The sequence below is a fragment of the Acomys minous genome (assembly GCF_964271855.1).
Source record: "Acomys minous genome assembly, chromosome: 9".
Lineage (NCBI taxonomy): Eukaryota > Metazoa > Chordata > Mammalia > Rodentia > Muridae > Acomys > Acomys minous.
Genome location: NC_140490.1, coordinates 92,479,420 through 92,506,510, shown reverse-complemented (window position 1 = coordinate 92,506,510; position 27,091 = coordinate 92,479,420). Strand labels below are relative to the sequence as shown.

At 43.0% G+C, this 27,091-nt stretch overlaps 1 long non-coding RNA gene across 1 annotated transcript; it reads left to right on the top strand.

Annotated features, from left to right (window-relative positions):
• The first annotated feature begins 5,021 nt into the window (after positions 1 to 5,021).
• LOC311604605 lies at positions 5,022 to 17,635 on the top strand. The gene is made up of 3 exons (XR_014781573.1): positions 5,022 to 5,142; positions 9,435 to 9,590; positions 17,271 to 17,635. It is a non-coding gene; the product is annotated as an uncharacterized lncRNA (long non-coding RNA).
• The last annotated feature ends 9,456 nt before the right edge of the window (positions 17,636 to 27,091 follow it).

Sequence of the window (27,091 nt, the reverse complement as noted above, 5' to 3'; positions counted from 1 at the left end):
TGTTAACTGTCTATGTCATTATGGAGGTCACATAGGTTCATGTTGGCTTGGAAGATAAGTGAGTTCATTAGTCTCTGTTTGTCTGTCTGTCTGTCTGTCTGTCTGTCTGTCTGTCTCTCTCTCTCTCTCTCTCTCTCTCTCTCTCTGTGTGTGTGTGTGTGTGTGTGTGTGTGTGTGTGTGTGTGTGTGTGTTTGTGTGTCTGCCTCAGGCCAAGTAGTTGGACAGATGAGAAGTTGGCTTAGCTCCCAATTCTGGAGACCATCAGGCATGGGTCAGTTCTCATGAGGGCCCTGTCTGGGACATCATGCAGTAGCAGGTCACCTCACGGTGATGGCGATCACCTGAGTGAGGAAAGGGTAGCCAGGAAGCCAGAGGACCTGGGAGGGAGAGCAGATGTTCTCTCTATTTCATAGCTGAGAAATATGAAGCTCAGCAAGAGGCTATTTGGACAGATGCCTGTTGTTTGAAAATGTCGTGATGAATCCAGGACCACGGGTAGAGACTCCATTCCATCCTCTCGCCCTCTCCTTCCTTTGCTGCCTCTTATTGCCGGGGTCCTCCCTGCTCCCCATCTCACCAAGCTCCATGAGCATGAGCGCTTACCCCATTGGTGAATTTGAGGGGATGTTCTGCCTCTTAACTCTTTACGAAGGAAGGCAAAGCGCTGTGCTTTGAGGTAGACAGAGTGAGGGGAGGAGGTAGCAGTGGGAGAACTTTTACATTTGGTTCTGTCTGGAATCTGGTGTTAGAACCTGCCCGCTTCTGTCAGCAGACCCATTCCCCTAGGACCCTAAACATTGCCTTCCCCCACTAGCTTCCGTTGTGCAAATGTTATATGCATTTAAAAAAAAAAAAACAAACAAACAGGATCTCAGGTAGCCCAGGCTGGCTCAGACTTGAACACATGACTCTCGCGACTCTCCCTCTCCAGCTCTGCTCACAGGCCTGTGAGCACTTTCATTCCTATCTTTATAGGTTATTTAATTTCTCCATTCACACAGAACTCTGGCAGAGATGAAGATTATTATTTACTGGGGTCGGGGAGTACCCTCAGAGACTCCCTACATGCTACAGCTCTCTTGATAAGAATTTAGAAATAAGAATAAAGTATGGGTTCAAGCAATCATGGGCAGATTTTCCAGTGACACCAGGGATGCAATGTAAATAGAAAATATATTGGATATTAACAGAAGTGAGGTCGGAGCACCCACTTATGGTGTTGAGTAACAATTAATAGACGGAACTGCTGAAAATTAAACCAGTTCTAGGAGAAAAAAAACCAATAGACTAGAAAACATATTACCCTCTCTTACTGAATAAAGCTTTAAGAGAAAAACATAATCAATATATATTATGTATGTAGCCATTCTGAGCGTATCAGAACTGAAAGCTCAGGTGACTCATCCTTTGGGGGAAACCCAACTCTATAATAACTTCCATGTTAGCTTCCCCCCTTTTTTCAAGATAGGGTCTCTCCGTGTAGCCCCGGCTGTCCTGGAACTCACTGTGTAGACCAGGCTGGCCTCGAACTCACAGAGATCTGCCTGCCTCTGCCTCCTGAGTGCTGGGGTTAAAGTTGTGCACCTCCACCACCCGCCTGTTAGCTTCCTTTTTAAATAAGCATCTTACGATGCAGCCTGGCCAGACCCACCTTACTCAACCTGCCTTTGGTTTAGTTTGTATACAGGCTAGTGTTTAAACATACCTGTGTTCATGGATGCTAATAAACTATTTTAATATGGCAATATAGATTAATATATAAATATAAACATTATCTAACAAGCCTGATACAGGATATGTGATGGGATTCAAGTAAAATGTCCAGTACTTCTAGCAATTTCTAAATTACTGGATGAGTTTTTAGAAATTGTTAATGTGAGATATCATTTGAATAAACGATGCCCCTTGTAAGTCATCCTTTGATACCAAGGAGCCACAGAAGGTGAATCTGGAGATTTATGAGGGTCCGTACTGGTGAGACCAGAGTAATCGCCAGACGGCCACAGATCACCACCACCAGGTGGCGCCAGTCGCAGCCTGCCAGACTGGGATGTACTTGGGTCTTGTGACAGTGGCTGTTAGAGCCTGACAGTTCATAAGTATAGCAATAGCGGCATGGCATGTACATGATTGAATTATCGAACTTGCTCTGTTATTGTTAGGGAAAATATTTTAGATCAGTATGAGAATATATCTTAATTTTAAAAATTTCCATAATTTTTTTAAATTTGAGAAATTACGTTTGTGTGTGTGTGTATGTGTGTGTGTGTGTTACAGTACAGAGTAGTCTCTATGCATCTTTCCCTTAAACTTAACTAATTTTGGTTTGCTTTGGTTTTAAGGTACTGTTTCACTATTGCGCCAGCTGACCTTGAAGTAATAACTAGCCTAGGTTGACCTTCCCCAGGCTCAGCTTCTGAGGTGCTATGCACCACCTTGCTCCCAACATTAAAAACACTGTGTGTGTGTGTGTGTGTGTGTGTGTGTGTGTGTGTGTGTGTGTGTGTGTGTGTGTGTGTCTGTACGATTGTGCATGTGTATGTGGAGCAAAGTTAAGACTGATGAAGAGGCGGCGTTAGTCTCCGAGACTTCTCAGTCTATCGACTAGCTATGCCTGGCATTAGTTAGAATCCCTTTCTCTGTATATTTTCAAACCCACTGAGCTAGTTTGATATGTTTCTGTCTCTTGCAACTGAGTCTTGAGTAGTGTACTCTTGGATTCAAGGACTTTCCCAGAAGTGTGTGTGTGTGTGTTTTAAAGCTTCAGTGGCAGCCTAAACAATTTGGCAAAATGACTCAGTTCCTTTAGCTCTAAGGACAGAAATATCCACTTCAGAGAGCACCAGTTGCATAGATTTAGGAGGTAACTAACTCACAGTATTTGAACCACATTAAAAAAAAAAAACAAACCAACTCAGTGATGAGTGCTTGTGGGTTTCCTCTGTCTCCACTGGACTAAGTTAGACTTTGGTGAGGACAGTGCTTTGTCAGGTAGTAGTCACTGCCACCTTTGGGTTATATGCTTTCCATTTGCCCCATATGCAACATGAACAGAGTGCTAAAGTGTCTGAAGGGTGATGAGCATTTGTCTACTTGTCGTTTTTTCCTAGCTGAGAGAAGCCATGGCTGAGGCTAAGCAGAACTGAATGGCATCAACATTTTTGCCAGCAGATGTTCCCAGCCTGAGCCGAGAAGGAAACAGGAAATAGAAAACACTGGGGCCAGAATGTTGATTTTTTTTCAATTTATTTTGTACTTGTTTGAGCCTAATTGATCTCTTTCTGCTGTAGTTTTTTTTTTCTAAGAGGGACTTTATTCTGTCGGAGACCATAGGAACCTCAAGTTCTCTGTTGTCAAAGGGTGCTGTGGCAAACAGATTTCACTCACATACATGCAAGCAAAATACTCATAAACATTAAATCAATAAATTTGAAGAGGGAGAGACAGGGAGGAAGAGAGAGAGAGGAGAGAGAGAAGAGAAGAAGAAGAAGAAGAAGAAGAAGAAGAAGAAGAAGAAGAAGAAGAAGAGAGAATTCCCAGAGAAGACATCTGAAAGCTTGTGCCTGCATCTTCAGAGCTAAAGCTCATTATCATGGGAACCACAAAGCGCATTCTATAACCACAAAGATGCACACTTGAGCTAGCTTTCCTGGTTCTTGCTCAAATTACGTTAGCGGCCACTGAGAGGACACCACCAAGACAGGGCCAAGAAGATGCCATGTCTTAACTTGAACCTAGGTCACTGGAAGTGACCCAGACTTACTTGCAGGGACAGGCTATCCATGGCATAGGTGTTTGGCTAGCCTGGGCTTTCTGTGTTTGGAATGGGAAACAAGGGTGCAGCTGACAACCCCTTGAAATCCTTTCCAATGAGGAAAGTCTGTTCACTCACATACACCATCAGTCCATCAACCCAGTGTCCTGATGACTCACTCTATGTACTCTAGTGGGTGCTGGAAACAACTAAGTTGATATTTCTTGGTCCCTAGGATAACGCTGCAGAGTAATGGCTTTCTCTAACTGGACTTGCACTCTAGTGGGTGCCTTTCTGTGTGAAAGGCCATTAAATACTTTCAGAATTACTCTTCTGAAAAATAGTCGCACAGACAAGAACCAACTCCTCGTCCCGAGGCAGGAGTGCTTTGAACATCGTGTAGCTCATTTTCAGCACCTGTCATCAGTGCAGGTGAAAACTAAGAACCTCTCCTACATCCCACCACTGTTCCTTTTGGAACGCAATTCACAGTTGCTTGATTACTTTGCATTTTCCTGGTTGCTTTGTATTTGCCTTTGGGGAGGACCCCAAAGGCACAGAGGCATTTTGTCTTCCTAGCAGAGCAGTTTAGACATCTCAGTGGGACTTCATGGGTTCTTCTGAGGAAGGTGACAGCAATAGTAGCTGGTAGACGTGGTAGAATGGTGTCTCTGTGAACCCCCAGAGCCAAGCTTGCTGAGTTGAAGTGAAGGAGAGATAAACTTGTTTTTTGTTATGATCCCAAGTGTGGGATGGGGAACGGTCTTGTGAGAGAACAGGTGATGTTAATCCACTAAAAGACAAACCACCTCATGTGGGAGCTTGATTGTTGCCAGCTGAAAAGATCCATGATATGTAAATGAGCCCAAAACTGGAGGCGGGCCCTTCGGAGACTTGGGATAGTTGTGGCTGTTCATAGCTGCACTTTGAGACGTTCCCAGAGAGAACCGCTCGAGGGAAGGCTTCAGGGTTCCGTGCTCCTGCTGAGGTTCCAGGTTCTGGTTACTCCAGGTTCCAGGAGAAGAAATCCTGTTGATTACGCCAGGAGAATTGTTCCGCGGAACTGATATCCTTACGGTTCTGTTATTGTGTTCTTTAATCCTTTTCTTCTATTGTTTCGGTTAGTAGGGTTATAAGTGACGTGCCCTGGGTTAATACGTTTGTAATAAAATATACTTGTTTTTAAAAAATTGAACCTACACTGAAGCTTGTGAAAAGGCTTCCATGACAACGGTTGTTAGGGAGTTGCACGGAAGCCTGTAGTGGCACAGAAGGCACCCTAGGCTTTCTAGAAACAACTGCAGGAAACATGGAGATGGAGCTCATGGCACAAACAAGAGTGCAACAGGAGAAACCTGGACACCATGAACCTTGACAGGAGAAATGAGTATCCCCATAATTAATGCCTACTTATTCAGATAAACAGTTTGTTCCACAGAAACAATAGAGGCTGTTCTGCGTGCTTGGCATAGTTTGTTTGGCATAGTTTGTGGGAAGCCTGATTTGTCCCCCTGGCTTGGGGACCAGAGTGGAGGCATCACAGTGGCCCCTGTAACCCAACACATAGATTTTCTTTAATTCTTCTCAAGGACTAAACATTTAGAGTTTACTTTAAAGACGTCTTGGGATTTGTAAGCAAAAAGTTTGAATGGAAAGGTTAATAAAAGTGATGTCCATAGCTATATTTTATGGAAGATTCCAGAGCAATTACCTCTTTCCAGGTGTCAATTGCCCAGCAACTAGATAACTGAAAACCAACTGTATAATATTTGGATAACTCTGATATAAGCTCTTTGGAAATACCATTTACAGAAGTATTGATTGAGTGTGTAAAATCCATTATACCCTACTGAGGCTAATTTGTAGACAGAAGTGTAAATCTATAATAGGATTGCTGAAGCTATAATGTCTACTTAGCTTGCTTCTCTCTCTCTCTCTCTCTCTCTCTCTCTCTCTCTCTCTCTCTCTGTCTCTCTCTCTCTCTCTCTCTCTCTCTCTCTCTCTCTGTCTCTCTTTTAAATTGTTCCTCAGGAGATTCAGTGTGACATAAAACAAAAGTTATTGACGTTGAAGTCATGCACTTAGCTCTCCGGTGTGACCTTGGGGTGAGCATGCCTCTGAGCGTTGGCTCACCTACAGGTGCAACCTGGATACTGACATCTTGCTGACTTCCTGTTACTGTGTGCAAGAAATGGACATCTCTCTGTTTCGTCATGAGTTATTAATATAATGATTGTGTGACCTGACCTCAACAAAGACTGTATAAGCAAAACCAGCTCAAATAAACACACATTGCCAATTAAGCTGAGCAGTGACGTGATGACAGCAGTTGGCATTTAGATCAGCACTATTTGTTCTTAATTTTCTGCTGGCTACAACCTAGGGGGGATGGTACATATGAGGCTTAGCTGGTCAGAGCTGAATTGAAGCTATGGTTATTTGCAATTGTATGAGCCTTGGTCTATCTACTGGGATGAGATGGCGTTTCCTATCCCAAAGAAATAAAACCTGGATGCTTGGATTAAGCTGAAAGCAATAAGGGCTGTGACTAAGCTTCATTAAACAATTCTAGAAAAAAGCAAAACCAGAAAGGGGGGTCGGATAAACTCTTGGTAATTCCTCTGTTTAAATTCAATTTTTTAAAATGATTTTTTCTTTCTTTTTTTTTTTTCTTTTGGTTTTTTGAGACAGGGTTTCTCTTGTGTAGCCTTGGCTGCCCTGTACTCACTTGGTAGACCAGGCTGGCCTCGAACTCACAGCAATCTGCCTACCTCTGCCTCCTGAGTGCTGGGATTAAAAGTGTGTACCACCACACCTGGCTCAATTTTTTTTTTTTTTACCCTTGATTATGCTTGACTTAATGCATGGTCACTTTGCTTTGTGATTCTTGTCCCACAGAATGGGACCAGCCCTGGGTAGAATGCACAGAGGCTTTCTTTCTTTCTTCTTCTTCTTTTATTTTTAAAAGATGGTTTCTCACTGGCTTGGAGCTCATGGATTAGGCTGGGCTATTGGGCAAAGATCTATCTGTGTTTGCTTCCGTGGTGCTGGAATTACAAGTGCATACAATGCTCTCAAATAATATAAAATATCTTGGGGTAACTCCAGCCAAGTAAATGAAAGACTTCTATGATAGAAGTTCAAATCTTTGAAGAAAGGAATCGAAGAGGATATCAAAAGATGGAAAGATCTCTCATGCTCATGGATCAGTAGGATTAACATAGTAAAGATGCACATCCTACCAAAAGCAATCTACAGACTCAACGCAATCCCCATCGAAATTCCAACACAATTCTTTGCAGACCTTGAAATGAAAACTCTCAACTTCATATGGAAAAACAAAAAACCCAGGATAACTGAAACAGTCATGAACAATAAATGAACAATCAAACAATTTCAAGTTGTACCAAAGAGCTATTATAGAAACAAACAAACAAACAAATAGACAAAAAAAAAAGGAAAAACCCCACACATGGTATTGGCATAAAAACAGCGATGTTGGTCAGTGGGATTGAATTGAAGACCCAAACATGAATCCACAAACCTGTAGACAGCTAATTTTTGAATAAAGAAGCCTGAAGTACATACTGGGGAAAAAAATCATCTTTAACCAATGGTACTGGTTAAACTGGATGTTTGCATGTAGAAGAATGCAAACACATCCATATTCATCTTCCTGCACAAAAGTCAAGTCCAAATGGATCAAAAACCTTAACATAAAACCAGATACACTGAACCTGACAGAAGAGAAAATGAGGAATAGCTTTAACTGCATTGGCACAGGCAGCAACTTTCTGAACAGAATACCAATACTGCAGGCACTAAGATGAACAATTAATACATGGGACCTCATGAAACTAAAATGCTTCTATTAGGAAAAGGATGCCATCATTTGGACAAACTAGGAGCCTACAGGATGGGAAAAGATTTTTACCAATTATACATCCAATACAGGAATAATATCCAAAATATATAAAGAACTCAAGAAGTTAGACATCAATTGAATAATTAAAAATAAGAATTTTTAACAGAGGAATCTCAAATAGCCGAGGAACACTAAAAGAAATATTCAACATCTTCAGCCACCATGGGAATGCAAACCAAAATGACTGTGAGATTCCATCTTACACCTGTCAGAATGGCTAAGCTCGATAACACAAATGACAGCCCATGCTAGAGGATGTGGAAGAAGGGGAACACCCCTCCATTGCTGGTGGGTGTGAAAACTTGTACAGCCACTATAGGAATCAATATGGTGGTTCCTCAGAAAGTCGGGAATCAATCTGTCTCAAGATCCAGCTATACAACTCTTGGGCATATATCCAAAGGATGCTTCGTTCACTCAAAAGGACACTTACTCAGTCATGTTCACCGATGCTCTATTCATAATAGCCAGAACTTGGAAACAACCTAGATGTTCCTCTACAGAAGAATGGATTTTTTTTTTAAAAAGGTACATTTACACAGTGGAGTATTATGCAACTGTTAAAAATGATATCATGAAATTTGTACTCAACTGTTTTAGTTTTTTTCCTTTCTTCTTTTTTTGGGAGTGGGGTCACAAAAGTGTGCAGCAAATCTGGGAGGACTGGGAAGTGAATGTGATTGGGGTTCATTATTCCAAAATAATCAACAAAATATTATATTGAAAAAATGAAAAGAAACATAAACACCAACCCAAGCACAAAATCTTTGACTTACAATCTGTCCTGCCTGCAAGATAGGCTACGGCAACAGTGGCACAGAGCTTATAGGAGTAGCCAACCAATGTCTGATCTGACTTAAAGCCCACTCCATGTGGCAGGACCCATACCTGACACTGTTTGGGTGACCAAGAACCAGAGCCTAGATAGCTTTGAGACCTAAGGTAAAAACCAAACACCAGTGCTCCTCTTAAAAAGTAGCAATGAAATGACTCCTAATGATATTCTGCCAGACTCATAGACCAGTGCCTTAGTTGGCCATTATCCGAAAGACTTCCCCCCCCCTGCAGTAGATGGGAAGAAATACAGAGCCCCACAGCCAGAACTTACACAGAACACACATCTCCAAGGGAGATGCCTCCATCAAACTCCTCCCCTCAGCGCAAAGGGAGCTCTGTGAAGAGGAGGAAGATAGAGTGAAAGAGCCAGAGAGGATGAAGGACGCCAGCAGAACAAGACCCTCTGCAACAACTGAGCAAGGCTCATATGAGCTCCCAGAGACTGAAGCAGCACGCACAGGGCCGGCACAGGCCCCCACCAGGTCCTCCGTGTATATAGTATGGCTGTCAGCTTGGCATTTTTAATGGAACTCCTGAGTATGTGAACAAGTGGGTTTCTGATTCTCGTGCCTGCTCTTGGGGCGCTTTTCCTTCTGTTGGGTTGCCTTGCCCAGCCTTGATGAGATGGGTTTTGTTTTGTCATATTATATTTTGTTTTGTCGTGTTTGGTTGTTATCGCTTAGAAGCCCGCTCCTTTCTAATGAGAGAGAGAAAAGGCATGGGTCTGGAGGGGAGGGGAGGGGAGGGGAGGGGGAGAGGGGAGAGGGGAAACTGTACTCAAGATACACTGTATGAAAAAAAGACTCTATTTTTTTAAAAAAATTAAAACAAACAAAAACTAAGTGCACACCATAGCGCCCGGTTTTACTGTGTGGTTTCTGGAGGGTGGGTCTCAGATCCTTGTGTTTTCACTGCAGACACGTTACTGACTGAACCATCTACCAAGCTCCGGATGGGAATCCTAAGAATGGTACCTCACGGGTGGTAAGGAGGCCAGCTCTATAGAGAAGAGGAGCAGCTCAACACTGCAGGCGAAGGGAACCATCTGGATGAATGACTAGATCAATGAACGGGTAAGTGAACAAGTGAATGCTGACTGCGTAGGAGTAGATTTGTCTCTAACATCTGGCTAGAGCTTCTAGTACTTAGCGAACCATCCTGACCCTTCACCTTGGAAATGTAGTGACGGGGGTCATGTGCCGTATGGCTGGCCACCGCTTTAAGTCCTGGCTGTCCTGGTTACTTACTATATGACTGACAGAGAACTAGTTATTTCTCTTACCTTTGGGGGCCTCGGGTTAAAAGTCCTCTCAACCAAATAGGGGCATGTGAATACTGCACAGATTATATTAAAATCTGTACGCTCTTTGGTACGATCCTTGACACGTGGTAAGCGTTGGGTGAAAGGTAGCATTAGCTTTGGTTCTTCCTCATCATCAGGTGACTTCCATTTAGGAAGATTAGTGACACCCTGTTTAAAAAAAAAAAAGTGGGGAAGCAACCATTAGCAAATACCAGGGTGAGATAGGTGATTGCAAAGTGATTTTGTAATCTGAGTCTCTTTCCTGGCCACACACAACTTAATACTCTAAGACCAGGAAGTAGTTAGGGGTCTCCTCTTTGAATAGGCATATTGGAATCAGACCCAGGCCTATGTAATAAAGCCTGGGCTATATTCAGGCAGTAAAGAGAAACATACCACCCAGAAAGATGCTCTGGGGGTGCTGTAGTTCTTTGAAAGAAGTGAGATGGTTACCTGCAGTTTCTCCCCGACAGAGGGAGTAGGGAATGGCATGTAAAAGAGGCAGAGCCCACCTCCAGAGCCTACTGGCTCCTGTGACTTTGCGTGAGTTAGTTGACCTCCTCCCATCTTTAAGATGGAGATGCTGTTTCTACCTCCCAGGGTTGCTATGGACACTTGACAAATGACTGAGGGCAATGGACAGCATCTCTATGATTAATGGTGCCACTGAAACCCAAAGGCATTCAATTCTTAGATGACTCGCTTTTCTCAGAGCGCGCCTACCTTTAATAAATCTTTTAAGGAGATGAATTATTTACTTATTATATACTTGGATGTTCAAGGAAGGAAGTTGGTTCCTTTAAAAATAATAACATCGATTGGCTTAAATAGCAGAAACAGCACTCTCCCATCCTCCTTTGCAGACCGTGGACTCAGCTCAAAGCATGCAGTGGCATATTATAGACGTACCCTGCTGACCTTTAGACAAATATGAGGGTCAAAAGATCAATTAAGTGATCTGAACTCCTCAGTTGCAGGGAAAATATTTCAGCTAAAACATTGATCTTGGTTCTAAAATGTAAGGCAGCCGAGCTAAATAAGAGCATGTATTCACAGACAACAGCATCGTTTTCTGGCTTGGATCCCAGCCTTGGAGAATGATACTGACAAAGGCAACAGAGCCCAGGGCTGGGAGAAGAGTGAAGAGAATATATATGAAGGCCTCTTTTGGGGCCAGGCATGTGACCCCTGGCCATGCCATATGGGTAATTCATCTAATGCTTTTGAATCCTTGAGACATTAGGCTCCTCATATTTAGGTAATAGCACAGGCCAGTGGCAGAAGCCATTAAGGGCAGGCCTCAACTCAAAAACCAATGTTCTTTATCACCGCCAACTGAACCATTTATGTTATGAGTCAACCCACCCAGCATCTGCACCAGGAACCTAGGATGCAAAGACATCTGGTGAGTTCTCTGCTCTGAAAGAGCTCACAGAGTAAAGGAGATGGCAAGATGACCCACAACTACCATACAGAGTGGAAAGGCTGAGACCACAGGCTAAGTCCCTATAGCTTTAGCTTCAAGGCTCCTCAGTTTCTATATATTCCTTCCAAATAAATAAAATTGTCCCTTAGTGTCTGTCTGTGATCCGTTTGGGACTCCTTCAGTGCTGTACTGTTTAGGTAAAATGGCGCAGTGTTTGCAAAGGACCTGGGCACATCCTCCAGATACTTTCAATCACCTCTGCATCCCTTAGATTGCTCCATACAATGTTAATGCCATGCCAATAACTGCCATACTGTAACTTAGGGATAAGAGGCAAGAAACGAAAGTATGTTCAAGCTTGTTTTCCATATAGATTTGATGTACATCTGGTTAAATTCCTGGAGGTGGAATCGCTGCATGGGGATCTCCAGTGGTTTCTGGTTTCGTTCTTAAATGTGTATATGCAGTTTAATAATGTTTTTCTTAAGGCATCCTCTTAAATTGTATACATTTCAAGCCTCACCAAGCCTGGTTTCACTTTCTGAGGGCAACACACATGTGGAGACAAGAACATCTGTTTTATCCAGGCAGGCTTCCAGGTGGTGTCCCTTGCAATGACACTGAAGAAAAAGAAGGATTTTAACACTCCATAGGATTGGGGCTGATGGGTGGAGATGGGGGGTGGGGCAAAGGGAGCAGGGTACATGAAAGACAGAGAGGAGGAAAGTGTCCCACCCAGCCTTCTCAGGAAGAAATGATGCTTTTCCCTGAGCTTGTGTTGTAGATGCTCTTCCTTGCAGCCGGGTAGAGAAGGGTTGGAGTCAGGGCCCCCAGGCATCCATCTCGGTTGGCACTATTCTCCCAGCTTCAGTACTGAAGTGTCTACACCTCTGGTAGAACTTGGAGGACTTGTGAGCGTTGTCAAAGCGAGACCCGTGTGACTCATCCCCCAGTCTTTCTGTAGCCATTCAAACCTCGTGTGAACTTCAGCCAGCAAAACCCGCCCTGAAACCCTGTCTGTGATCAGGACCCCAACCCTAATGTGCCATCTTGCATGATCACGATGGTCAATCTCTTTTTAGGATTCTATAGGCAGCCTGATTCTCCATAGGCTGTCTTCCCTCTCAGTGAACAGATGGTTCCCGCAGTAGAGGCTGTCGGCCCTGAGGGGAGCATTCCTTCTGTAAAACAGAGCCAATGGAGACGGCATTTATTTCTCTTAAAGTCAAATCACACACCTAGAAGAAGCAAGGCCAAGAAAGAGCCAGCAGATTTCTAAAGATGAAGATACAGTTTTGAGATGTTTGAATATTTTACTGTAGGTTGATTCTTTCCCCCTCGAATAAATGAATCAATGAATAAACTATTTCTTTAAAATAATCTAAGCTGGATTTCGGTCTTTTGAAATGGGGAATATTCTATTATGTATACCCTTTCTCATTGTTAAGTGATATAGACGAATAGATAGATAGATAGATAGATGGATGGATGGATGACAAATAAACAGTTGGACAGACAGACAGATAGATGACCAATAAATGTTATATATGCTATGGCAACAACCAACAACTTTTTCATTCCTGTGACAGCTGCTCTTCCACACAGGCACACTGTTCTGGTTCTTAGTAGAAGGGCATGCCTTCTGCTTCAGTATACCTCTTTGTCTATAATAATGTTTGCTGAATAAACAGAAATAAATTGTAGAGTTTGAATGAGAAATTTCCCCTATAGGCTCAGGCATTCGAGCATTTGCTTCCTGGTTGATAAGGCTGTTTTGAGACTGCATGGGGAGTCGTGTCCTTGCTGGAGGAAGTGTTTCACCTCTCTTCCTGTTCACTCTTTGCGTGTGTGTGTGTGTGTGTGTGTGTGTGTGTGTGTGTGTGTGTGTGTGTAATTGGAGAAGCAGTCACTCAGTTTCTGCTTTTGCCAGCGTGCCCTGAACTTACTTCGATGCCTCCTCTCCATAGTGGATTCTTCTTCCTCTGGAACCATAAGCTAAAATAAATTCTTTCTTCCATAAGTTGCTCTTGGTCATGGTGTTCTAATACAGCAACAGAAAAATGTCTCATATGTGTATGTAATAGCACAGTAGAGTGTAAAGAAACTCAGTTAAACAGAGGTAGCATCTAGAAACCTCTTCCATCATACTCAGTGTGTTTATGTCATGTCAGTGATGGTCAGACTTAGAATTTTCTAGAAGAAAATGTTAAGGAGATTTAACCGTCATTTTGGTACCATTACCTAGAGGAGGATAAAATGCCTGTGTTTAGTATATTATAGCCCCATGTAATATGGGCCCAAGTCAAATGTAATAATAACAAAATCTGTATGCTACTATGTGCCAGGGTTTCAAGTGTTTACAATGCATTAAGCCATCTGATGTGACGATTTTATGAGGTAGATGATGTTACTAGCTCCATTTACACTGGTGGGGACAGAGGCAGAGAGAGATTTACAGCTCACTGAGGTCACAGAGGGGTAGCACATGGCAGACCCTCCCTGTTAAATATAAAATATGTGCCACAGAACATGCGTGGTATAAGGTTTATTGTAGAAATGTGGGAGAGGAGGAAATGGGAAAGGGGCACCCCAAGGGGGGCACAGAGACACACAGAGAGATAGATGAGGTGGGTTTGCCCTTTTATATCCTGGGCAGGGACACATACCTGGTGGGAGGTGGCCTGTGATGACCTCATAGGTTGCTATGCAGCCTGGAGGCAGCCCCGTGAAACTGCTTATATGCTAACATTCCTCCCTTTTCCTATAATTAAAAAAATGAGGATGTTGGCTTGCTTTTCATGCATGGCAGGTTAAAGTTCATTGGAAGCAGCTCTTGGCTGCCATGTAAGGGGGGGGGGAGAAAGAGAGAGAGAGAGAGAGAGAGAGAGAGAGAGAGAGAGAGAGAGAGAGAGAGAAACAATGAAACATGCAGATTGTATGGTGAAAGAGAAGGAAAAGCCCTTGCCCTGGAAAGTTCAGGGTAGAGGGCAAGACATGCCCCACTGTGTCCTACAGCAAATAGGGACTGAGGAGTGCTGGAATGCTAACACACCCCACCCCCATCGTAAAGGACACCATCAAGGGTAATGGCGGAAAACTTAGAGAACTTTCTAGAAAATGGCTTGGGTCAATAGAAGGAAAGACAAGAAGAAAGGGGCTTCATTTTGTAGGCAAGAAAGCAAAGGTTCAGATCAGGGTTCACCTGAATATTTGCTTTTGCAAAATAAGGGATTTATTAGAAGGAATTTAAAATCAGCTCTTCCCTTTTAATGTCCAGTTTCTCCAGCTAAGCGCCTTCTGGGCTTGCATACTTTGGATTTTAACTCCCTAAATCCATGCCTTGAGCCTCCCACTTGATTCAACTCACTTCCTCCCCTGCTTCCTGTTGGGCTTTGTTCACCCATGAATAATAAGTGCCAATACATTTAATTTTTTCTTTTCTCTTTGTTTGTTATTCTTTCTAAGCAAGTGCTTGGAATTCAAACAGAGAGCTTCAGAAAACAGTAATAAAACTCCTTAGCCAAAGGAATATTTTGGCATATAATTATAGGCATGGAGGCCCAGAGAAACTTGGATGCATTTGATAAGAAAATAACCTATGGGTTATTTTCAATGGATGCTTGTATTCAATATAGCTTTGTGTCCGATGTTTATATGCAGTAACCGACACTATTTGTTCACACTCAATGTGTGCAACTCAATTCATATCTTCCACACTAAAATAAATTGCCTTTTCATCTGGTCTTGTGTCTGGATGGAATGAAAAAAATTGCAGCTACCTTTGCTGTTCCTATAGCCATACGGTTAAGTTCCGGCTAGTGAAATACAAACTCCTGGTGCAAAATGGAGTTTATGGAAAATGTCCTTAAAAGGGAAAGGTAACGTCATTTTCGTTCCTTGCACTGAGACAATTGTCACTCGTGCTAAGCTCCTGTCTTAGTTAGGGTTCCTATAGCTGTGATGAAATACAGTGCCCCAAAGCAACATGGGAGTAAAGGGTGTTTTCCAGATTACCACTCTCAGGCCACACTCTATTGCTGAGGGAAGCCAGGGCAGGAACCTGGAGGCAGGAGCTGATGCAGAGGCCATGGATGGATGCTTGAGTTTGCTCTTTGCGGCTTGCTCAGCCTGTCTTCCTGTAGCACCCAGGATCACCAGCCCAGGGTTGGTACTGCTGACAGTGCTGGGCTCTCTCCCATCAATAAACAATCAGCATAATGCACCACATGCTAGCCCACAGGACAATCTGGTGGGGCACTTTCTCAACTGAGAGTCTGTCTTCAAAATGACGCTATAGTTTATGTCACCAGTTGACAGCAAACTAGCCAACGGAGCTTCTAAATTCAGTAGTTCCATAAGCCATGCCTTTCAAGGATCAAGAAAAAAAGCTAGGAATGTTATTCTGATGAAAGTTTCCCAGGTGAAACGAGAAAAATGTGAAATTGGTGCTGTTCAGGAATGGTTTTGCTTTTTTTGTTTTTGTGTTTAAGTCTCACTTTTACTTTTGGAAAACTAAAGCCAGGTAGGAATTATAGTTCAGACCATGCTGACTGTAACCCCATGTGCTTAACCATTATGCTATAACTAGGTTACCATTATTAATATAGTAGCACGCTAGTGAATATTTAACTAGCTGAGGTTTGGGGAGAGATCTTTGATTTTAGCAGTTGTCAATCTCTTTGTTGTAAATCTCTCCAAGCTCAGTAACTGGCTTGCAAAGCTTCTGAAGACTTAACTGTTGATTCTTATGATCAGCTATAATGAGACAGCCCCACAGTAGCCATAGGCTATTCTTAACTGACCCTAATCCCAGAAAGTAGCAAGATATCTCCCACTATTCTTCTAACACCCAGTTTTTAAAAAAAAGTTTATTTATTTATTTATTATGTATACAGTGCTCTGCCTTCATGTTCACCTGCAGGCCAGAAGAGGGCATCAGATCACATTATAGATGCTTGTGAGCCACCATGTGGTTGCTGGGAACTGAACTCAGGACCTCTGGAAGAGCAGTCAGTGCTCTTAACCTCTGAGCCATCTCTCCAGGCCCCAACCAGTTTTTATTTATGGCTTTGGCACCAACGATGAAAACACCATTTCTGAACAAACAGAACATCTCTGGCTCCCACATGAGCTGGGGTGTAAAGTGATTAAAGGGTACTGGTCTCACCCACTGCCTCTGAGGGACGTTACCAGGCCAACATAGGAAGTGTCATCACTTTCCTATTTCTCTTTAACGGATCAGTTTTCAGAGAGATCACAAGCAGCTAGGGACTCTCCCGGCCAACAACGGTTTTCAGATATGCTTCCTGCACATCAGATGCTGGGAATGCCAGTGCTGGAGCTGAGGGAATGTCCTGCTGCAGAGAGGCTGGCGAGGATGTGCTCTGCTGTCAGAAATCCACTATCAGCATCTTGTATATCAAAGGACAAGGCCTTTCCTGTAGGCATCAATGGATTACAGACTCGGAGTTCAATGAGATGGGTAATTTGAGCATCTCCTGGAGAGGAAGACAGAGGCTCTTTGATTCTGTGGTGACAAGGGCAACAGGGCACACGGTGTGGACAAACCCTGAGAGCTGTCTCTTAGTTACCACAGTTTTAAGAGGAAGGGCTAGAAACTCTTTTTGACCCACTGTGATTTCTTTTTTGTGTGTGTGTGCATTTAGAAGGTGAGTTTCCGCTGCAACTATAGATAACACAGCAGCCTTATTTACTCCCATTAAATCATTTTGTCAGCTACATAGACTCCTGAGCCAGACACTTCCTCTGGTTTGCTGAATGCAGTCCCAACCCAAAGACCTTTGAGGTGAGAGTCAAGGTTCCCTGATCAATAGAAGGCAATCAGCCCCAGGCCAGAATTCCTGCAATGAGGCCCTACCCCTACTGTCTGCTTGTAGGATGCCTTGGGTTGGCTCTGTTCTTTACCTCTCCTTCTGCTACCTAAAAGACCCCCTACCAAGACAAGGTATGGTACTAGTCTCTGATCCAGAATGCTTATTTTGAATTTGTTTTATCGCTCCCCAGGTTGAAATATCAAAACCACACTCTCCGCGCAGATTCTAGGTTTCTCCTCCAACTTTCCAACTAGAGATGTTTCGCCTGGAAGCACTGGAGGCTAAGGGTCTTGCCTTCCAATCCCACAATGCTCCTGTTCAGAGGCACAGCATTTGCATGTTATTAGTCTATGGACCAGCTTTGAAGAGCCCGCAGACTCCGAGTGGACGGTGTTGCTGTGTCCAGTTTTCTGGGTGGTGAGATGATTAGCTTCTGCAGGGAGTCTTAAAATTGTCCTTACTGTTCAGAAATTTAAAAGACTGGGCTTAATAGAGTGCTCTTTGTCTCCTGCTGGCACTTCTTACACTTGGAAAGGTGACCATGTCATCTTTTATTCCTGGTCATTCAGTGTAATCTTTCTGTTACTTTAAAAAAATAAAACAGACAAAAAAAAAAAAAAAGAAGAAGAAGAAGAAGAAGAAGAAGAAAGAAAGAAAGAAAAAAGAAAAACAAACAAACTTCTGTTTTTTTCTGAGAAACCCCTTTGCCATATAAATAAACACATAAATGGAGAGATTTAAAATTGCTATTTTGAATCTGGGTCTAGTGCAGCGTGCATAAAAATATTGAAGTGTTGATGAGATGAATTGTAATTAGCAAAAAGAAATAAAATGGTTGAATAAAAAATTCAGTTATGTAGACAGGAGAGAGCGATTGTCACCGGAGAAAGGGTATAATGTGTTTAAGAACGAGACAGAAAACACGGATGGGGCCAGAAAATTTCAGTCCCCGGCAACTTCGCAAGATATCCCTGAGTGATGAGCCAGGACATGACTTGGGAGCTTGTCAGAGAGGAAGGTGGGTCTGGTGCCAGGTTTCACCCCAATCCTGGGCACTCAGGATCCGTGTTTTAGAGGATGACCCTGAGGGGTTTATGTCCAATGCTTTTCAGTCCTCCTAATGCTGCAAGCCTCAGTGCAGCTCCTCATGGTGTGGTGACCACCCCCCAACCATAAAATTTTTTTTTTTTTTAGATTTTTTTCCATGTTTTTTTTTAATTAATTTATTCATATTACATCTTGATTGTTAGCCCTTCCCCTGTTTCCTCCCATTCCTCCCTCCCTCCCACTTCCCCCCTTCTCCCCTCCCCTATGTCTGTGATTGAGGGAGACTTCCACCCCCTATGTATGCTCTAAGATTATCGAGTCTCTTCTTGGTAACTTGCTATCCTTCCTCTGAGTGCCACCAGGCCTCCCCATCCAGGAGACATGGTCAGAAAAGGGGCACCAGAGTTCACGTGAGAATCAGATCTCACTCTCCACTCAACAGTGGAGAATATCGTGTTCGTTGGCTAGGTCTTGGTAGGGGTTCGAAGTTTACTGCCTATTTTTCCTTGGCTGGTGCCTTAGTTTGAGGAGGACCCCAGGACCCAGATCTGCCTGTCATAAAGTTCTTCTTGTAGATTTCCAGGACCCTGTGGGTCCTATTATTTCCCCATTCTTCCATGCTACTCTCGCCTAAAGACTCAATAGGATGTCCTCTCCTCTGACCCACTTTCTTGGTAAGTAAGGTTTTTCATGGGACGTATCCCTTGGACTAGTGTTTTGATATAAGTGAGTATATACCGTTTGTCTCTTTTTGCTTCTGGGTGAACTCACTCATTATGATAATTTCTAGGTCAATCCATTTGTCCACAAATTTCGGGAATTCCTCGTTTTTAATAGCTGAGTAATACTCCATAGTGTAAATGTACCATAGTTTCTTAGTCCATTCTTCCACTGAGGGACATTTAGGCTGTTTCCATGTTCTGGCTATTGTGTATAAAGCAGCTATGAACATGGTTGAGCATATGTCCCTGTTGTGTGGTAGGGCATTTTCTGGGTATATTCCAAGGAGTGGGATAGCTGGGTCTTGAGGAAGCCCTGTTCCCATTTTTCTGAGAAAACGCCAGATAGCTTTCCAAAGTGGTTGTACTAGTTTGCATTCCCACCAGCAGTGAAGGAGTGTTCCTCTCTCTCCACATCCTCGCCAACATGTGGTGTCATTTGAGTTTTTGATCTTAGCCATTCTGATGGGTGTAAGATGGAATCTCAGTGTCGTTTTGATTTGCATTTCTCTGATGCCTAACGAGGATGAGCATTTCTTTAAGTGTTTCTCAGCCATTTGATATTCCTCTGTTGAGAATTCTCTGTTTAGTTCTAAGCCCCATTTTGCAATTGGGTTGTTTGCCCAACCATAAAATTATTATTGTTGCTACTTCGTAACTGTAGTTTTGCTACTTTTAAGAATCCTGCTGTAAATATCTGTGCTTTCTGATGATCGTAGATGACCCCTGTGAAAGGGTTGTTTGACCCCCTGAAGGGGTTGAACCCACAGGTTGAGAACCTTTGTTCTAGCCCATGTGGGGTGACACCGTGAGGCTTTGTGAATTTCTTGTTTTTACTAACAACTTTTCACCCAGAGGCTTCAGTCTCTCAATAATAATTTAATCAATATCACAAAGGTAAAAAAAAAGGATACCCCCTCCGCCTCTCCTAGTATGGGCTGCACTTCCCTTTCCTTTCTCTTTTGAGAGGTACTGTGGATAGCTAACTGCTTTTTGTCCCTTTAACCTCCGAGCGATTCCTCGCTGTCTGACAACGATGTCCCAGTCTCACCTTTGTACCCCGCCCCTGTCCCCACCTCCACACAGAGCCTTATTAGCCAGTGAACTGTCAAACTTTTCACTGTAATTTTTTTATTTATTAATTTAAAATGTCTATTTTATGCATGTGGGTGTTTTGCCTGCATGTATGTCTGTGTACCATGTGCGTACCTAGTGCCCACAGAGGCCAGAGGAGGGTGTCAAATCCCCTGGGACTGGAGTGGCCTGGTACCATGTGGCTGCTGGGAATGGCGCCTGGAAGAGTGGATCACGTTCTTTAACCGCTAAGCTGTATCCCCAGGCCCTCGTTGTAAATTTTATCCATTTATCTGCTTTTAATTCTGAAAAGTGGAAATGAATGTTAGCCGCGTATTTAGAGATTGCTGCATATCTTTGTGTGTGAGCCGAGCACTCCTGCCTCCCCGGCCGGTACACGTGGGTCTTTAAAGCGTGCGTATTCTAAAAGCCATCAAGTACTGTTTGTAACTTTCAAGTGAGGAAAAGACATTCTTGGCGCGTCCCATTTGATCCTAAAAGCTTCTGAAAAGTTCAGAAAGGATAAGAACAGCGTTGTTGAAATGGAACAGCCTGGAAAAGATGGTCTCATTAATCCGGAAAATGAGGAGGACGTAGCTGCGGTTATACTCATGAAGCAAGCGTCTTGTCTGATGCTGTCAAGGAGGAACGTTGAGCGCAGTGCTCCGGGTAGATTAGCAACGTCGAGGGTGGGTCAGTTACATCATCGTAAGTGTCTAATAATGAAAGGGAAATGTCACAGGAAACGCAGACTGCTTGCTGCTCACCATTAAAAAAACGGCATCGGAGTGGAGGGAGGTTGTACAACTACAGCGACACCTACAAAACACTAAAAACACTAGAGTCGGGTGGGTTTCTTCACTCGGGTTTCGTGGGCTTCTTTATTTCCCACCAGACTTCTGCTTTTATTTTTTTCTTCATATGCAAACAATAACTTGAGCTCTCGCCATGTTTCACAACAGTTACCGACTCCTATAGTTTTCATGAGATTCCTCCTAAGAGCCTTCTACTGAGCAAATAAAACCCCTGAATACGAGAGGAGTCCAGTTATTGGAATTACTGCTCAGCAAGCGCAGAGCCCTTAATCCTAAGCATGGCTGACCCAAAGCGTGACTTTAGGAAAAAATAAAGATCACTATTCTCTGATGGTACTAAACTCCTCTGCCAGTAGTCCGGGAATCCACGGGGGGGGGGGGGGACGGAGGGGGGCGTGGGGAGGGGAAACTCAGAGGACAAAAGCAAGCTCACCAGCTTTTCTACAGACCTGAAAATCAGCTTCTAGCCCAGCGGTTCTCAGCCTTCCAAATGGTGTGGCCCTTAAATACAGTTCCTCATGATGTGGTGACCCCGCCCCACGTGAATTTTGTTGCTACTTCATAACTGTAACTTTGCTACTGTTAAGCACTGTAATGTAAACATCTGTGTTTTCTGATGGTCTTAGGCGACCGCCTGGGGGTTGAGAACTGCTGTTCTAGGAGTAAGGAGAGAGACTGTACCACTCACTCCTGAGCAGGAAGAGAGAAGGAAGCGATTGCTCCCCCCCCACCCCCCCCAAGCTGGGAACTGCCTGAGAGATCACACTAAAAATGCATTCGGGGTTGGAAATTGAGGGGATGGATCTATATGGTGGATCCAAAATAGCTCCTTACCCCTACCCTCAGCATATTCCCCAACTGAAGCACAGCATCAGAAAGGTTATCATATAAAGGTGAGATCCAGAACACAGATCGTAGCAGAAGAGTGAGGCAAGAGACTGTATGCTTATAAATCAACTCATTTAAGATGTAATTTGTAAGCAGTAAAATTCACGCCATTCGAAACATTTTAATAATCGCCTGTGTCCACTCTGCCATCATTATCGAAGCTCGGGGTGTTTCCTTTGTCTCCCCAAATTCCCTTTTTGCCTTTTCCCACCGCAGGGGGCAGGCAACCGCTGGTCTGTGTTCAGTGGCCATAGATTAGCTCAAACGTCCCTTCACAGCTCACTACCTGGAATCACACGCACAATTTCTCACTTTGTGAGTCTTCTTTTGCTCTGTGTAATGGTTTGTGACTTGCTCGTGCCCCCAGCTGGTTCCCTCTCATTTAATTACTGTGTCGACCTATCGCAGTTTGTTAACGTACTCCAGCGTACGCATTGCCTGGCTGGCGCTGGGCTTGTTCACAGTCTGGGTCTACCATAAGTAAAGTTGCGATCAGCATTTAGGCGAGTAACTCCGGAATGGGGTGCCCGGAGCGTTGTTAGCCTTTCTCACCGCTGTGTCCAAGTGCCTCACATGAACAGCATAATGACTGTTTATCTTGGTTCACAGTTTCAAAGGGTTCGGTTCTCAGTTGCTTCTTGGGCAGCTCAGCATGGTGGTGAGAGTGTGTGGTTGGAGGAGCCTCTTCACTTGGTGAGTGAGAGGGCAGAGCCTGGAGAAGTCATAGCCCCTAAGGACCTGCCCCAAGTAAGCTTGGTAATATAACTAGAGATGAGAAAAAATGCCACGAAGCTACCACATCAAGAAAGCATAATAATTCTCAGAATGCACGCACCCAAAACAGATCGTCAAAATATTTGAATCAAAAGGAGGATAGGCTAAAATTATAAAATTCCTAAAATATCTAGTGACAGCAAGCATTTATTAGACATAATAAAATAAACATGACTTATAAAAAGAAAAAAATAAAGGAAAAACCATGCTTTGTTAAAGTGAAAATCACTTTGGAAAGCTAACTGAAAAACCAGATTTCTTTATACTATATACATGCATATGCATATATCTAATATTTACTGTTATTATCATCTCAAATTCTTATATGTTTAATCTATATGTGTATTTATATTAAAAGTATGGTTCCACTAGGCAGCACATAATTGCATCTTTTTGTTTGTTTGAGCTAGGGTCTCATTGTGTAGCCCAGAGTTGCCTCAAACTTAACCATTCTCTTGCCTAAGCTGCACGACTGCTTGGGACTACAGACATTTGCCACTGAGTCTGGCCTTAAGCCAGGGAAATATTTTAAAGTACATTTTTGTTGAATGCTTTATATATGTTTGGCTATGCGCATCCATGTTGTACATGTGGAAGTCTGCATACAGCTCTCAGGACTCAGTTCTCTTCCTCTACCACAGTTTTGGGAATTGAACTTGGGTCATCAGGTTTAACAGCAAGTACCTCTGTGTGCTGAGCAATTGCATAGCCTCAAGCTAGCTCTGACTGGATATTTGAAATTACAGGTTTTGTTTTGTTGTTTTTTCTGAGACAGAGTTTTTCTGTGTGACCTTGGCTGTCCTGGAACTTGCTCTGTAGACCAGACTGACCTTGAACTCACAAAGATTGGATTGCCTCTGCCTCCTGAGCGCTAGAATTAAAGGAATGTGCCACCAACTCCTAGCCTAATTCATCACTGTGTCCAAGTGTCTTTTGTTTTATATCAAGAAACACAAGGATGTGCACACCTTTAATCCCAGCACTCAGGAGGCGGAGGCAGAGGCACACGAATCTCTGTAGGAGGCCAGCCTAGTCTACAAAGTGAGTCCAGGAGAGCTAGGGCAACACAGAAAAACCCTGTTTGGAAAAACAAAACAAAAAGTCAACAACAACGAAAAAACAAACTAAGAAAGGTAGACTTCGTTCAGATAGATAGTCATATTATTCAAAGTTCAGTTTGGTCTTGTAAAGGCTCATCCTAAGTTTTGTTAGAGTGGGCATACATATGCAATCGCAGTAGAGGTAGTTTGGTATCACTTGGCCCTACAGTGTGGATCCTGTGGGAGAAAGCTGAGGTGAGAATATGGCCCACGTGTTTTGTTTTCTCACTCACAGGTACAGCACTTACTGTCCCCTGTTTCCAACATCTGAAAGCGCTAGGCTTATTTTCCAGTTTTTTAGTAGTTACATGTGGGGAGGTAAATCCAGTTTCTTTTCTGGCATCCTAGCCGGAAGTGATACGCTCAACACTCATCCTTAACATTTATGAAACAACCACTTACCAGATGCTCCTGTGTGTCAGACATTCTGCCTTGACCTGGGGATTCAGGGCAAAATGATGCTTAAAGAGACCCAGAGCAGATTTAGGGAGAAAGGTAAGAGCACCCGTCATATGACAACCCAACGTTTGAAAACATAGTCCAATGCACAATGAATATGGACAGTGAAAACTGCAAACAGATATCGTCTGGCTGTGCACAGAGTGCCATGGGTGGGCAGAGAAAAACACCAGAGCAGAGCGTACGGGAACACTTTTCTCAGACGAGGTTAACACTTGAATGAGCACTTGGGAGAAGGGCTGGTCTCTAAGCAGCCAGAGTGGGGTTGAAGTCACAAGGGTGGAGCTTTCTTGTAGCCCCCAGAGGATGAGCCTAGATCAGCTCTCTCTTTCCACAGAGGACAAAGCTCCCAAGCAGGCTAGTTTCTCCCAAGAACAGACATTACTAAATTAACTGATATCATATTTAAGTCACTAATGTATATCTACCCACAAATGATTATTTGTACCTAAAAATAATAATTTGCTTATCAAATAACCTATCTTCTTCCCTCCAATTGGTGAAATTGTAAGGGAGGTATTTTTAGCTTAGAAAACTTCTGATTTTTTGGGAGGTGTGTGTGTTTGTCAATAAATATAAATAAGGTGAAGTTCACGAGAGAAAACAAGATATTTGATCCGTTTGTCTCTACCTGCAACATGCATAGGCAGTGAAATGACCACGTTCTGGACATATGCACCATCATAGCATGAAGACAGTGTGTCTGTGGGTCATCAGGACACACGTGGCTCTGACTGACGGTCACATCACTCCCCTTTATGAAGTAGCAACCAGAAATATCACAAAGTGTACACAATCATCTGTTTCCAATCCTAACAACTAGGAGCTACCTGTGGTGATTTCCTTGAGGGAGCCTTGAGATTGTTTTTGTTTTGGATTTTGTTTGGATTTTGAATTTCTATGAAATAAGCTCTTTATTTCCGAAGTGGTAGAGACTCCTGAGAGAGACAATGAACAGATAGGTAGATGGCTGAGTGGACAGGAGGAAGAACAGATGATTAAAAAAAAGCCTGCTGGCACCAACCAAGGACAATACGTGCAGTAACATCAAACCCCTACCCAGACCCAGCCAACGGACAGGACATTCTCCACAGTTAAGTGGAAAGTGGGGACTTACTTTCACACGAACTCTGGTGCCCCATATTTGACCACATCCCCTTGATGGGGAGGCCCTCAGAGGAAGGATAGCAGGCTACCAAGCAGAGACTTGATACCCTATGAGCATAAACAGGGGGAGGAGGTCCCCCTCAGTCACAGTCATAGGGGAGGGGAATAGGGTGAAAGTAGGAAGGATGGAGGAATGGGAAGATACAAGGGATGGAATAACAATTGAGATGTAATATGAATATTATCAATAAAAAATAAAAAAGGAGCCTGCTGGATCTATCTATCTATCTATCTATCTATCTATCTATCTATCTATCTATCATCTATCTATCTCTCTATTTCTCTATCATCTATCTATCTATCTATCTATCTATCTATCTATCTATCTATTCATCTATCTACTAGCTATCATCTATCATTTATCTATCTATCTATCTATCTATCTATCTATCTATCTTTCCCTCCATCCATCCATCTATCTATTTGTCTATACAGATGGAGAAGACACAATGGATGTAGTGCAGTAGAGAGAGTGGTCATAAAAGAAAGTGAAGAGGAACAGGACACCACAGATAAACGTTGGTACATACATCTAAAACCAGGAGTATGCAGAAGAAGCTGTTTGCATCAGAGGACCACAGATTTCTCTCAGCAGGGGGAAGAGTTCAGATCTGTGTGAGAAGCTGGAATCATTAGTGGGGGTCGGGCAGGCTTACAAGGTAAGAGAGAGCAATGCCTTTGTTGGTTCTCTTCCTCTTGTATACCACTGTCCTGCACACTAGTGTCTCAGTTAAGTCTAAAAAGATGTGACCTTTATCATACTGAGTGCACTATTCTTGTTTTTCATTATTACGTTTTCTTTTGAGATGTAGCTTATAAAACACAAAAATGCAAAAATGATCATTTCAGTGGTCCTAATGCTAGTCAGATGTTGTGCAAACATCGCCAGTGCGTTTTCATCATCTCCAAAGGCACACTTCACTGTCAGTGTCATTCCTTGCACTCTCCTTCCCACAGATCCTGGCCACGGCTGTGTACTTTCTGTCTTTCTATGTTTGTCTTTGGGGGCATCCATTTATTAATACGCAGAATCTTGACTGTGGTCTTTTGTGTCTGGCTTCTTCATGACTTTCAACATTTTAATTAGTGGATTTTAATTTTTAGAGCAGTTTATAGAAAAACTGAACAGAAAATCCAGAGTTCTCTTATTCACTTCCATCAAATTCCTTATGCACAATCTTTCATTGCTTTTTTTCCTTTTCTTTTCTATCATCTTAACCAGTTTTTAAATGTGGCATCAACTACATTCACATTGTCACGCTGGAACGTTCTTTATGTGTTTATTCTTTTCTTCGGTTCTCCTCCTCCTCCTCCTTCTTCTTCTCAAGACAGTGTCTCACTGTGTAGCCCAGACTGAGCTGGAAATCACTATGTAACCCAGGCAGACATTCAGCCTCATATCTAACTAATCCTCTTGCCTCAACTTTCCCACCTTCCCCAACTGAGGTGTTGGCTAGGGTTCTAGGTGTGACCCAACACATACAGCTGTTTTTCAGCTTTAAAAGGTAGCGAAAAGAGACATGTTTAAGCCAAGGAAGCAAACAACAAACATATAAACAACACACAAGACTCGTGGTCTTTGATAAATGTCCCCTTTCTCACCATGACACAGCATTCCAGAACCTTTCCCCATGCTCTCTTCCTTTCGCCTTTCAGGGATGCTCTCTGGGAGGCCAAAGATGAACTCTTGGAGACTCTTCAAGAATGTTCAGGTTCCCTCCTGCCCTTGGTGGTGCAACATTGATTTGTTCCCTTCCACTTTAGTAAATATTTTAAGACTTGAAATTGGATTTTTAAATATTGGAGTCTTATTTTTATCACGCATAGAATTTAAATGAATTAATATCGGAGCATTAAATGATTTGATTCTGCATATTTGTTGAATAAGTCTTTCTAGAAGTCTTTTAATTGCTTCCTATGAATGCACTGGTCTCTTCTGAGCACAGAGGCCATTTGATCGGGAATATT